The sequence below is a fragment of the Ctenopharyngodon idella genome, chromosome 21 (genome assembly GCF_019924925.1).
Source record: "Ctenopharyngodon idella isolate HZGC_01 chromosome 21, HZGC01, whole genome shotgun sequence".
In the NCBI taxonomy this organism is placed as follows: domain Eukaryota; kingdom Metazoa; phylum Chordata; class Actinopteri; order Cypriniformes; family Xenocyprididae; genus Ctenopharyngodon; species Ctenopharyngodon idella.
The window spans coordinates 419,367-431,734 of NC_067240.1; the positions used below are offsets into that span (position 1 = coordinate 419,367).

General features: G+C 37.9%; 1 protein-coding gene across 4 annotated transcripts in view; it reads right to left on the reverse strand.

Annotated features, from left to right (window-relative positions):
* The window catches only part of znf462 (zinc finger protein 462), a 42,922-nt gene extending 31,698 nt beyond the window's left edge, over positions 1–11,224 (reverse strand). Inside the window, exon 1 of one of the 4 annotated variants that reach the window (XM_051877115.1) lies at positions 10,609–11,219. The gene's annotated coding sequence lies outside the window, so the exon portion shown is untranslated. Of the gene's footprint in view, positions 1–10,039 lie in introns of all 4 variants that reach the window. The other 3 variants (XM_051877113.1, XM_051877112.1, XM_051877116.1) reach the window with 3 other exon arrangements.
* Between the last annotated feature and the right edge of the window lie 1,144 nt (positions 11,225–12,368).

Sequence of the window (12,368 nt, forward strand, 5' to 3'; positions counted from 1 at the left end):
CACCCTCATGTCGTTCCAAACCCAAATCATCATCAAGGACTCAAATCTCATTTCTGCACTTTCCAACATGGACTTCCGTGATTGGTTACGAGAAACACATCTACCAATGGCATGCTGCATTATTTGCCCTTCACAATACATGAAAAAATACATGAAAACTAATGAGATTTGAGAGCTGTCATGAAGAAAAATATCAATTTCAAACCTTTATGCATTGATTTATTCTGTCAAAAAACAAAAGATATTTTGAAGAAAGTTTCAATTCTTGAACAACTGAACAATCAAAACACTGAAACTTTTTGAAGAGATCTTCTTTTGTGTTCCACAGAAGAAAGTCAGTCATATGAGGGTGAGTAAATGATGACAGAATGATCATTTATGTCTGAACTATTGCTTTAAATAGTTTAATAATCTCAAATACACAATCTCCAAAACAAGTTCAACTCCTGTTCAGTGAAATTAAACTTTCAGCAGTTGTTATTAGGATTAATGCACTAAATTCCACATATTCTCTTATATGTAAGAGACAACAGTGGAAACTACACAACAGCACCTGATCAACTAGCACTACGTTATACTATATACACTATACTACACCTCATCGCACTACACTATACTATATTACAGTATACTACATCACACTACACTATACTATACTACACTTCACAATACTACACCTCGTCGCACTACACTATACTATATTACACTATACTACATCACACTACACTATACTATACTACACTTCACAATACTACACCTCGTCGCACTACACTATACTATACTACACTTCACAATACTACACCTCGTCGCACTACACTATACTATACTATATCATTATACTACATTATATTACACTACACTTCATCGCACTACACTATACTATATTACACTATATACATTTCAATACACTACACTTCATCGCACTACACTATACTATATTACAGTATACTACATCTAACTACACTATACTACACCTCATCGCACTACACTATACTATATTACACTATATACATTTCAATACACTACACTTCATCGCACTACACTATACTATATTACAGTATACTACATCTAACTACACTATACTACACCTCATCGCACTACACTATACTACATTTCACTACACTATACTATTTTACACTATACTACACCTCATCGCACTATACTACATTTTACTACACTATACTACACCTCATCACACTACACTATACTACACTTCACAATACTACACCTCATTGCACTACACTATACTATATTACACTATACTACATTTCAATACGCTACACTACACCTCATCACACTACACATACTACATTTCACTACACTATACTATACTATATTACACTATACTACACCTCATCGCACTACACTATACTATATTACACTATACTACATCTCACTACACTACACCTCATCGCACTACACTATACTACATTTCACTACACTCCACTATTTTACACTATACTACACCTCATCACACTATACTATACTACGTTTTACTACACTATACTATACTACACTATACTATGCTATACTACACCTTACTGCACTACACTATACTATAGTACACTACACCTCACAGCACTACACTTGTTTTTTTACACTTTAAAATAAAAAAAAACATTTTAGCTCGATAACAATTTTTCTACTGTCACTGTGAAGCTGCTTTGCAACAATATGTATTGTGAAAAGCGCTATATAAATGAAGATGACTTGACTTGACTACACTATACTATACTGCACTACACTACACTACACAAGCTCTGAGGTCAAGAGGGCAAGATGCTACAAATAGTGTCATTAAAAGTCACGCATCACCATCCAATGAGGCCAACAGAGCTTTGGGAGCGACTGTAAGAAGAAAAGAATGAAACGCTCAGGACCAAAACATTGGAAAATAACCAGGAAGCGTTTTCCCTCAGGAAACCTTCAGTTCCAATTCCGCTGTTCTCTTTCTGCCTTTGGCCTGATTTGGGCAGTTTTCTCAAGCCAATGAGTGTTTCCATCAAACCGCATAGAACATCAAAGCATGAAGACGGCTCGACCAAAGACAAGAGAAACGGTCCTCTGTTTGGACGCTACGATCTCTGAATGATCGACTATTCCCAGCTGAAGGAAAACAAGAGCCAGGGAGGTTTCAGAGCAAATACTGATTTAACTAAAAATTAAGTGTTTACTGAAGAAACAGCCTTGTTTGAAATGTACTTCACTTGAGATTTTAATCAGTTGCACCACAGTATCATTCTAACTGAGTCAAAGCACCCATATGATCACTGTGTCATCACAATCATTTCCACAAAGAGCAGCTTACATTTAGTTTGTCTTGAAGCTGACGTTTACAGCAAATAAACGTCATTTCATACGAGCATAATGAAACTTCACATCTTTCAACAGCCATGATTAGACAAACGCTACAGACACTTCAGAACAAATTGTGAACGTAAACTGTTTACTGTCATGTTCCATGTGATCATGTGACCGAAGACTGGAGTAATGATGCTGAAAATTCAGCTTTGATCACAGGATATAAATTACACTTTACTATATATTCACATAGAAAACAGCTGATTTACATTGGAATAATATTTCACAGTTTTCACTGTATTTTTGATAAAATAAAAGCAGCCTTGGTGAGCAGAAGAGACTCTTTCAAAAACATTAAAAACCTTACCGTCCCCAAACTTTTGACCAATAGTGCATACTGATAATTTCACATTTTGACTGTAAATATTACATCCGTCACGCTGGAGTCGGTCACTACAGCTTTACAAGCAGACAAACTTTTATCATCTGTTTGTGTTGTAAATGTACAGTACAGGACGTACAGGAAGAGTACAGGAAGAACCAGTTACTACGAACCCATTCACTAACCTGAAGGACTTGAAACCATAACAGATTGTCGATGATTCTGCACATTTCAACCGAGAGGCGGTTTTCAATGGCCAATAACAATTACAATATCCAAAGAGCCGATGTTTGCCGATACACAAATTATACCGTAACAGCAACTGAGATAATACAAATTACTTTACACAATACCTGCTTAAAATACACAAAAAACAAGTGTATGATCAATTGACGAGGCTGTCGATAGATTTGTTAATCGTTCAAGTGTTTAATCAGATCATGCAAACGAGCTCAAAACAGCTGAAAATGGTCATCCACAAAGTTCTGCAAAATTCAACACAGAATTACCAAGCTTCTTCACAAAACACAGCAGAAGTTGCAAGAAAACCCATAAGAGTAAGTGAAGACTGAAGCAGAATAATATATGATGAACGTTCCTGCAAGAACAACCAGAAGTCGACGTGATCTATGTAGCTCAAGGATTTCAAACAGACAGACTCTAAGAGCTCACTTCTATAAATAGCAACACAACATGCCGATGTCCTGCGTTCACATTCACACGCTTCCCTCTCCAGTGGATCCATACGTCTCACTGCTGCTGTTAAACGCGACCGAACCAAACTCTCGTCCACTTACGACACGCCAGAAAGACGAGAGATCCATTAATATTAACTCACCGACGAGAGCTTCCTTCCTTCCAACTTCTTCAATATTTAATCAGACTTGGACACTGGCACCTTCCAGTTGAGCGGGACAGAGGCGAGCGGATCTCGACAACACCGCTGCTGTTCGCTCTCAAAGGACGCCTTGTCCTGCCTCTGCGCTCGGCCTCTATAGGAACAGAACCGTCTAAAGAACGCTGAATGTTTCCAGACATCTGCAGAACCCACGAGCCCAAGCGACTGCTGGAGCATCAGTGAAGGAGAATAACAACGAGTCTCTCCATAGAGTTTATACTGGAACTCAATGGAAATCAATGTAAAGTGCTGCTCAAGAAACATTAATGATTATGATCAATGTTGAAAACAGTCATATTTGTGTGGAAACTGTGATACATTTTATTTTTCAGGATTCTTTGATGAATAGACAGCTCAAAAGAGCACCATTTATTTAAAATAGAAATCTTTTGTAACATTATAAATGTCTTTATTGTCATAATTTAATGCGTCCTTGAGTAAAAAACATTGTACTGACCACAAACTTTTGAACGGTAGCATATCAGAGTTTCCACAAAAATACTATTTTCAACACTGATAATAATCATAAATGTTTCTTGATCAGCAAATCATCATATCAGAATGATTTCTGAAGGATCATGTGACACTGAAGACTGGATGGTGAAAATTCATCTTTGATCACAGGAATGAATTACACTTTACTATATATTCACATAGAAAACATCTGATTTACATTGGAATAATATTTCACAATTTTACTGTATTTTTGATCAATTAAATGCAGCTTTGTTATGTAAAAACATAAATTGTAATTACATATATATTATATTATCATTACTATTATTATAATAATAATATCAGAAACTGGGCCGATATTGGTAAATTAACCAAAATGTATTTTATGATTCCAGAAGTTTCAAGAATGGTAAAACCTTAATATTATTATTATATAATTATTACTATTATATAATCTTAATATGTTGCCATTTTTTTATGTTTTGCATTGTAATTACGTTTTTGTCAATATTAATAATAATAATAATATTTATGTTATTATTAATAATAATAATATTATTATATTTTATTATATTAATATTAATAACTATACATGATATTATATATAATAATAATATTATTATATTATATTATATAATTCATGTATACTGAAATATGTAATACACATTTTGATTATATTTCAAATACATTGATTTAAATAATATTTCAGTTCATTGACTGATATAAAACTACTAAAACTGTCATATAAGAATCAATCTCACACAAAACAACCAAAACGAGAAGGAGAGTTCTGGACGAGCAGGTTTGATGTCAGACAGTTTCTCTCAGACTCTTCAGATCAGATGCTGTCACCGCCGAGCAGCGAAAAGTTCATGTTGTGGTAAAACAGTCTCAGAATAAAGACTCTCGAATGGTGTGAGAAGAGAGAGAGAGAGATGCGATCTGTGGTCTGAGATGTCAACAGAACCTAGATGGCCACATCCTACTTCTGGATCCATCAGAGGACCACCAAACCTCTGCAGAAACTGGATCTCAAACACTACAGTCGAACAGAAACACTTATATCAGCAGAAACTGAGATCATCTGAGAGCAGGAACTAGATGAAGACAATCCAATTAAACTAATAACGCACAAATTCACAGTCAGACTACTGGAATTCCAATAAAAACACACAAAGCACCACTAATTATGAACAAAACGAGGTTACGTAAATAAACGCAGCAGCACAGTCACTCTTAACTCGAGGCTCTGTTTCTAATGTCCACCAGAACGTTATATAACTCCGTGGAGTGAATGACTGAGACTGCAGAAGCCAATGCATCATGTCAAGAAAGTGTCCGCTGGACCATTTCAATTGGCTTTTGTGTGTCTCGTTTCTTTCTCCGTCCGGCTGCCTGAGGAACAACTCCAAACTTCAGCGTTTCTGTGAGTTTCTGCCTCCTTCAGCGGAATGAAAGGTCCATTTTGTAGCTCAGATCACTCGACCATCAAAATGGAAGCCCTTCAGCTGCCTCGAACGCACGGCGTCCTTTAAAAACAATCAGAAACGCAGCGCGCTTCCCACAAGCTCCTGCAGGAGAGACAGATCACAGACCAGAGCGCTTAATCTCACGGGTGTTGATCAAAACTCAAAGATTCCAATACGCAATCTTAGGAGAAACATCTCTGAGAGACGTAGCTGACATTACAAACACTGTAACTCCTAAACAAGAAGGCTGTTTTATGGTCTGGAGGGAGAAGTCAGAGTAATTAAAGTGACCTACAGAAAGCACAACATCGCAGGACGCTTCTCGACATCACCCGCATTATTAATAACAAAATTATGCAGATGAAATCATCACATTACTCCACACACACCAACATCTACGGCCTGTGATCGCTGAAGAAACAGAACTTCATCTTTATCTCACTCGCACATTTCAGTTTCTGCAACTAATCCATGAAAAACAGTAAAAATTAATTGAAATGAAATCTTTGTTAATCTGTCAGTAAAGGCTTTAAGGCTCCCTGCAGTTTCAGTCAAAATAAAATCTCAATGGTTTAATGTTTGAAAATGAAGAAAATAAGATATTAGTATATGCAATATAAAATATTTTTCTTAAATACTCATTTTTTAATTTTATGGTTAGGGTTTAATATTTTATTTAGCAATAATAATCATAATAAAAACAATAATTATTATATTTATAGTCAAATTAATATGTAATTTAAAAGTAAGATTTTTTCCCCAAATCCTGCATCTCTAAAATAAAAAATTAAAATACCACAATTTTAGACACCAGTGAAACTTCACAAATCTCCAATAATCACAACGAAAACTAATAATACTCTACTTATGTTCAGAGTTTCCCACTTGTAAATACGACATCATTCATGTGCTCGAAACTCATAATTACGAGATTTCAAACTCCACCTGAAGTCTGTAATGTGCTGAGCTCAAAGTGAACACTAAGTATACTGCGTGTGCACTAGAAAGATTTCGTTGTCCAGTTTGCGTGTGATTTCAGATAAAAACATCTTTTAATTTCCTCATCAATATTCTCCAGTAGTTTGTTGTTGTTCAGTTTCTTCTTCGACACAAGGCCAGTGTTGCAACCTTATAGAACAACTAATTAGTGCAAATAACGTCAAGCTCATGAACAAACAGTGCACATGTGATCAGGAAAAATGGTAACACTTTATTTCAATGGTCTACTTTAGACATTCTACTGACTGTAAGTAACTTTCCAACTGACGTGACGGGTCATTTTTTTGTCCAAAGGCATTAATAATAATAAAAAACAAAGATATGACATCCAAAGTATGTAAGGTAGTACAACTAGATCTCTTTTACTGAATACAGAAGGTTTTAATTATATTTAACTACATATAAAGGTATTTTAAAGATTTTGAAGTGTCAAAAGGTCATTCAGGTTTAACCGTCCAAAGGCCAATACAGCCATTTCATTTGTGATTAAAATATCTTAAAATGTAATAAATGTATATATTTTTTTTTTATTCTGGCATGATTTTATAACATCATATATCAACATAGTGCAAAATGGTGTTAAAATTATGTGTAGAAGTCGTTACTTTGTTATGAGAAAGAATGTCCGGAAAAATTAATTTCATTGATGTCATTCGGAGTAACCAATATAAAGGGACCATTTTGGATCAAGTCATGTGGTCAGTATCATGTGACATCATTCAGACACCTGCAAAGGACCACATGGTCGTGAAGCAAAGTAACTAACTCTCTCTTAACTATTTGTAAAATTCATGTTTTCTCTTGATCATACGCATGTCCCGAAACATCAGGTCATTCGGTACAACCGCTATAAAACATGGAAAATGTTTTAATATTTTAAAAACTTGTTCTAAATATAAAATGTTTGATTGATTGTCCTTTTGCATATCAGCCTGTTAGCATTGTTTGAAAATATCGTCATTCGGTAAAACCGAAATTTTGGTAAGACTGAATGACTTTTTTGGTGACAAATTTTGTCCATCTTGTAAAAAATGACAAAAGCAGTGTTAATAGATTATAAAAACCACATAATCTCATTGTTAACACTTAATAAAACTTCAAAATTAATTATATCTCCATTATGGGTTTTTTTACACTTTTAAAAACCTTATTCGTCAATGACCCGAATACTCTCATTAGAGTACTAGTAGACTGTTAGGTTCAGGGTTAGTAAAATAAGTTGACATGTAGTTGCAAAGTTACATATAGTCAGTTGAATGTCTGTTGGAGGAGCATCAAAATAAAGTGTTTTTAAGCAGTCAGTCTACTAATACTCTAACGACTGCTAGTTAACATGTAGTTGCAAAGTTACTACTAGTTAGTAGAATGTCTAAAGAGGACTATCGAAGTAAAGTGTAACCAAAAAACCAAGCTGTTACGTCAAGATCTCACTAGTGTATGCGTAAAAAACATTTAATTTGGTAATTTAAACTTCTGCTTCTTTGGACAAGCAGTTTTTGGTTTAGAATGAGATGTTTACATTATAAACATATAGATACATTCACTAGATTTGTTTTTATAGCGTTCGGTTTGTCTGTTGTTTGGACGATAACACTGGCCATCATGTGCATAGAACTTTTTTCCACTGGAAAAATACAGAAAATAAAATCTTCATAGAAATAATCAACAGTTAGTTGCAGCCGCAATGCTGGGAAACATCTAAAACATCAGCTATTACAGAACTGGTTTTGTCTAAATGTTTTAGTAAGCCGATAAAGCATCCACCGATGAACATGTTCTAGACGAAACCATAATCCACACCTGGAAAATAACACTGCATTTCACAAACACAGTCGGTTTAAACATGAAATAAAGTCAACGGGTACTACAGGTCATAAACCATAGTGAACTTCTTGCATAGGCAGCAACTCGTGTGTCCACACAAAAAAGTCACTCCAACAGAGTTTTACAATGCTATGATGAACCATACAAACACTTACACACTTATACTGGGGAAAACAGTGAATTTTCCATGATGTCTTTATATGCCGTCTAGGTAGGCAGCTCAATGGGGTTTGGAACGGAGCTCATGTTTACACTGTGAACTTCATCCTCATTGGTTTTTCATTAAAAATAGATGTGAAGCCTTTGTGTCTATTTATTGGTTTTCTGTGTTCAACATGAAAGAGAGACAATAAAGTACGTGCAATGAGCTTCATAAACGGATCTGACGCATATAATCCAGAACGACAAACTTCTGATCATCCTCTACAATCATCTACCAAAAATACTACAGCTCACAACAAGATCTCGAGATTCTCTCCAGTGGACTTGTTATGTTTTACTTCATATTTGATGAAGTTTGCATCATTGATTTTTCTTGTGAAGCTGCTTTAATGATCTGTATTGTGGAAATAAAGCTTGAAACTACAGAAAACAAAGCAAAAGTTTAGGTGCTAACTACAATTCCAGCATTTCTCCTGCCAGCTGAACAGGCTTTAGACTGGATCTTCATGAAAAGTGGGTCAGCGGTGAGCTTGAACCATGAGCCATCGCTGTGTGCTCAACAGTTGCATAAGACGGCTTTTAGCTTTTCCAGGTCAGACGCTCGACCAGATCAGAGTCGTTACTGTGAAACTACAGGAAAAATCTCAAAATCTACAGGCTGAAAGAGCTGCGGAAGAACTGGATGAACAAGTTGCCAAGACAAACTAGCCCATCACATATGCATTGGTTGCAAACCCATAGAACACTATGCATTTTTGTTCAACAATCTGAAATCTGTAAAATATTACAAAGACCATGCATACGGCTACATGAAACCACAAAGAACCCGCTTAGAAACATCAGACAGCAGCAGTCTCTCAAAAACAGCCAGTAACCTTCATGTGAGAGAACCTGTTTGCCCTGACATGGGAGACGTGCCACCATTTTGAGTTCCTCTGGCCTGCGTCTGTCGCATTGAGAGTGTGTGTGTGTGTGTGTGTGTGTGTAGCGCGCTGTCTTTGTCAGCGGGATTTCACAGTGGCCAGAGCGATTGCAGAAGGACACACACACACACACACAGACGCCTTTCACCATAAAGCTCTGATGGTGTGTCACAAATAATCATACATGTATCAGGTCAGATTATTAGACTACAGCCAGACAAGTGCACACTTTCACTTCCAAGCAGAAGCTTCACATTTGGTCCAAAACAACACACAGGTGCATTAAGGGAACTGTACAAGCAAAAAGTTCAGTATTAATGCATTCACAAGTTCTAAAACCAACGTGATGCATGAATATGCATGACTTCATCCACTAAAAATGCACTAAAATGACACTAAATGCAGATTTTGAGAGCTTCTATAGAGCAGAAACTCTGTAGGAGCGTCTGTAGGCCACTGTGGAGCTGCACAATTCAGCATAAACACGCTAAAGTCATCGTGAACCCTCCAACTAAAGCACATTTGACTCCAAAAACAGCACAATAACAAACCGCAGCGTGCGTAACATCGCGCGTGGGTCAAACTAACAGAGGGAAAAGTGCAAAAAAAGCATGAAATGTGTCACCGAACGTCTCGCTCGCGGCGCGTCCAGCAGGTCCATGCAGTGGCCAGCAGTGGCAGCAGGAGAAAGTCAACCTTTGTTCTCCAGTGAGGCTCCAGCGAGACTCCATTTTCTGGAGGAAGCCTCGGTGTCATTCTACACCTGCGGTGACAAACACCTGGAGCCCGGCGCGGAAAAACAACAACAACGGCGTTACATTGTAACACCGTCACGTCACGAGAGCGTAGTGCGCGCGCGTCCGCACGCGTCGCGTCCGTCTGTCTCTCTCTGACTAATGGACGCGGAGCTCCAAATCCGCGCAATGGCTTCCAGCGCTCCCGTCACATTTCACTCGCAACCGAACGCGTCCCTCAAACGCCCTCGCGACGAAAAACACGCGTGCGAACAGGGGACGCTCCAGCAACGCGTCACTCTACATGCACCAAGGTGCCCGTTTTGGAGGATTCGCTCGGTTCCGTTCCCCTGCTGGTGGGAAGCGCTTTTCCAGGTCGTTCCCGAAGCGCCTCTCCACGGATCCCGAGCTCAAACGCGTCGTTGTGGGTTGAGGCGAGATCGAGAAACCGAATACTCACGGCTGGATCCTGGATCTTCTGTGAAGTTGTTCCCGGTCTAGAGCAGCAGAATGTTCGCCATCTTCCCTCCTGCTTCTTCTTCTTCTTCTCCTTCTTCTCCTCCTCCTTCTTCTTCTTCTTCTTCAGTACGGCAGCTGCAGATGACCTGAGCTCCGGCTGTCTCTGAATAATGAGCAGCCTCAGAGACAAGGAAGACAATCTGCTAAGCAGGCAACACAAAGAAGTTTTGGAGTCTAGCAAGCACCAGAGGGTGCACAAGAGTTTGCGATGAGACAGTGAGACAGGAGGAAGGTCCACAGAGCCTCTCATGACTCCAGCAGTAATGGAGCTCAAACATGGAGCCCCTCACGGCGCTTATGACACATTATGATGAGCCATATGATGAGGACGCGTCATTACAGCGCTTCATTATGGCGCGCGCTATAGACCGCAGTCGCGTCACATGTCACATATAGCGGCGCGTTTGGTCGAGATCGATGAGATTTTCATAATATCTCCATCATGCGTTTTTTCACATGTTCTCTTTTCAGAGGAACCTTGTCAAAAAAGATAATTATCCAGCACATTATATGCACCACAGTCATGTGATGTTAATTTGATGGATGGACGAAAATAAATAGCATTTTGTGAATCTTATGGAGTGATTGTTTTTATTCAGATATTACTGACTTCAATAATTTCATATGTTTTGACACATATATTCTGAAAAATAAGAACGTTTTAGTCTTTTCTTCCCTATTGTGACGCGAGTTAAACGGCTTCTCGAACAAGAACAAATGTAGGGCGGGGCTTGATTTTTTTTCCCGTGGGGAATTGATTGGATGGTTGTGGTTTGCTATTAATGGATCTAATGTGAGTGACAGATTGCCCCGCCCTCGCGCCAGTAAACATGTCATCACGTTTTAAGAACATTAGTAAAGACCAGAAAACTTTTAATGTTATTAGAAGAATGTTTGTTCTTAACTTTGAGAGAACCTTGCCAGAACCATTTTAGCTGGGAAGATTTAAAGGATTAGTTCACTTCAGAATACAAATGTCCTGATAATTTACTCACCCCCGTGTCATCCAAGATGTTTATATCTTTCTTTCTTCAGTGGAAAAGAAATGATCCTTTTTGAGAAGGATTTTTCTCCATATAGTGGACTTCACTTAGTCTTTGACGTTTGCTTTGTAAACACTGGATCGGTACTTCCGCCTACGTCACGCGTGACCTTTCCAACATGATTACGTAATGCGTGGAGCGTCACAGAGCAGTGCAAGATGAGCATTTGTGGTTAAACAGTATATAATGTTTTTTTTTTTTTTAGAAAATATCCGATGGTTTCTCTAGATAAGACTCTTATTCCTCGTCTGGGATCATGTAGAGCTCTTTGAAGCTGCACTGAAACTGACATTTGGACCTTCAACCCGTTGAACCCCAGTGAAGTCCACTATATGGAGAAAAATCCTGGAATGTTTTCCTCAAAAACCTTCATTTCTTTTCAAATGAAGAAAGAAACACATGAACATCTTGGATGACATGAGGGTGAGTAAATTGTCAGGAAATTTTAATCCTGAAGTGAACTAATCCTTTAAAAAGTGTATGTGAGGTTGGCTCACAGATGGACAGAATGAACGAACGAGAGAATAAACGCATCTGAACTTTAACGCCAAGCTGTTCAAGAACGAATTGATGCGTATTCCAGTTCAAAGCAGCTGATTGTCTGAAGACTCAATGCAAGTGTCTGAACCTTCATTCGCATTCAGATTGCATGCTGGGA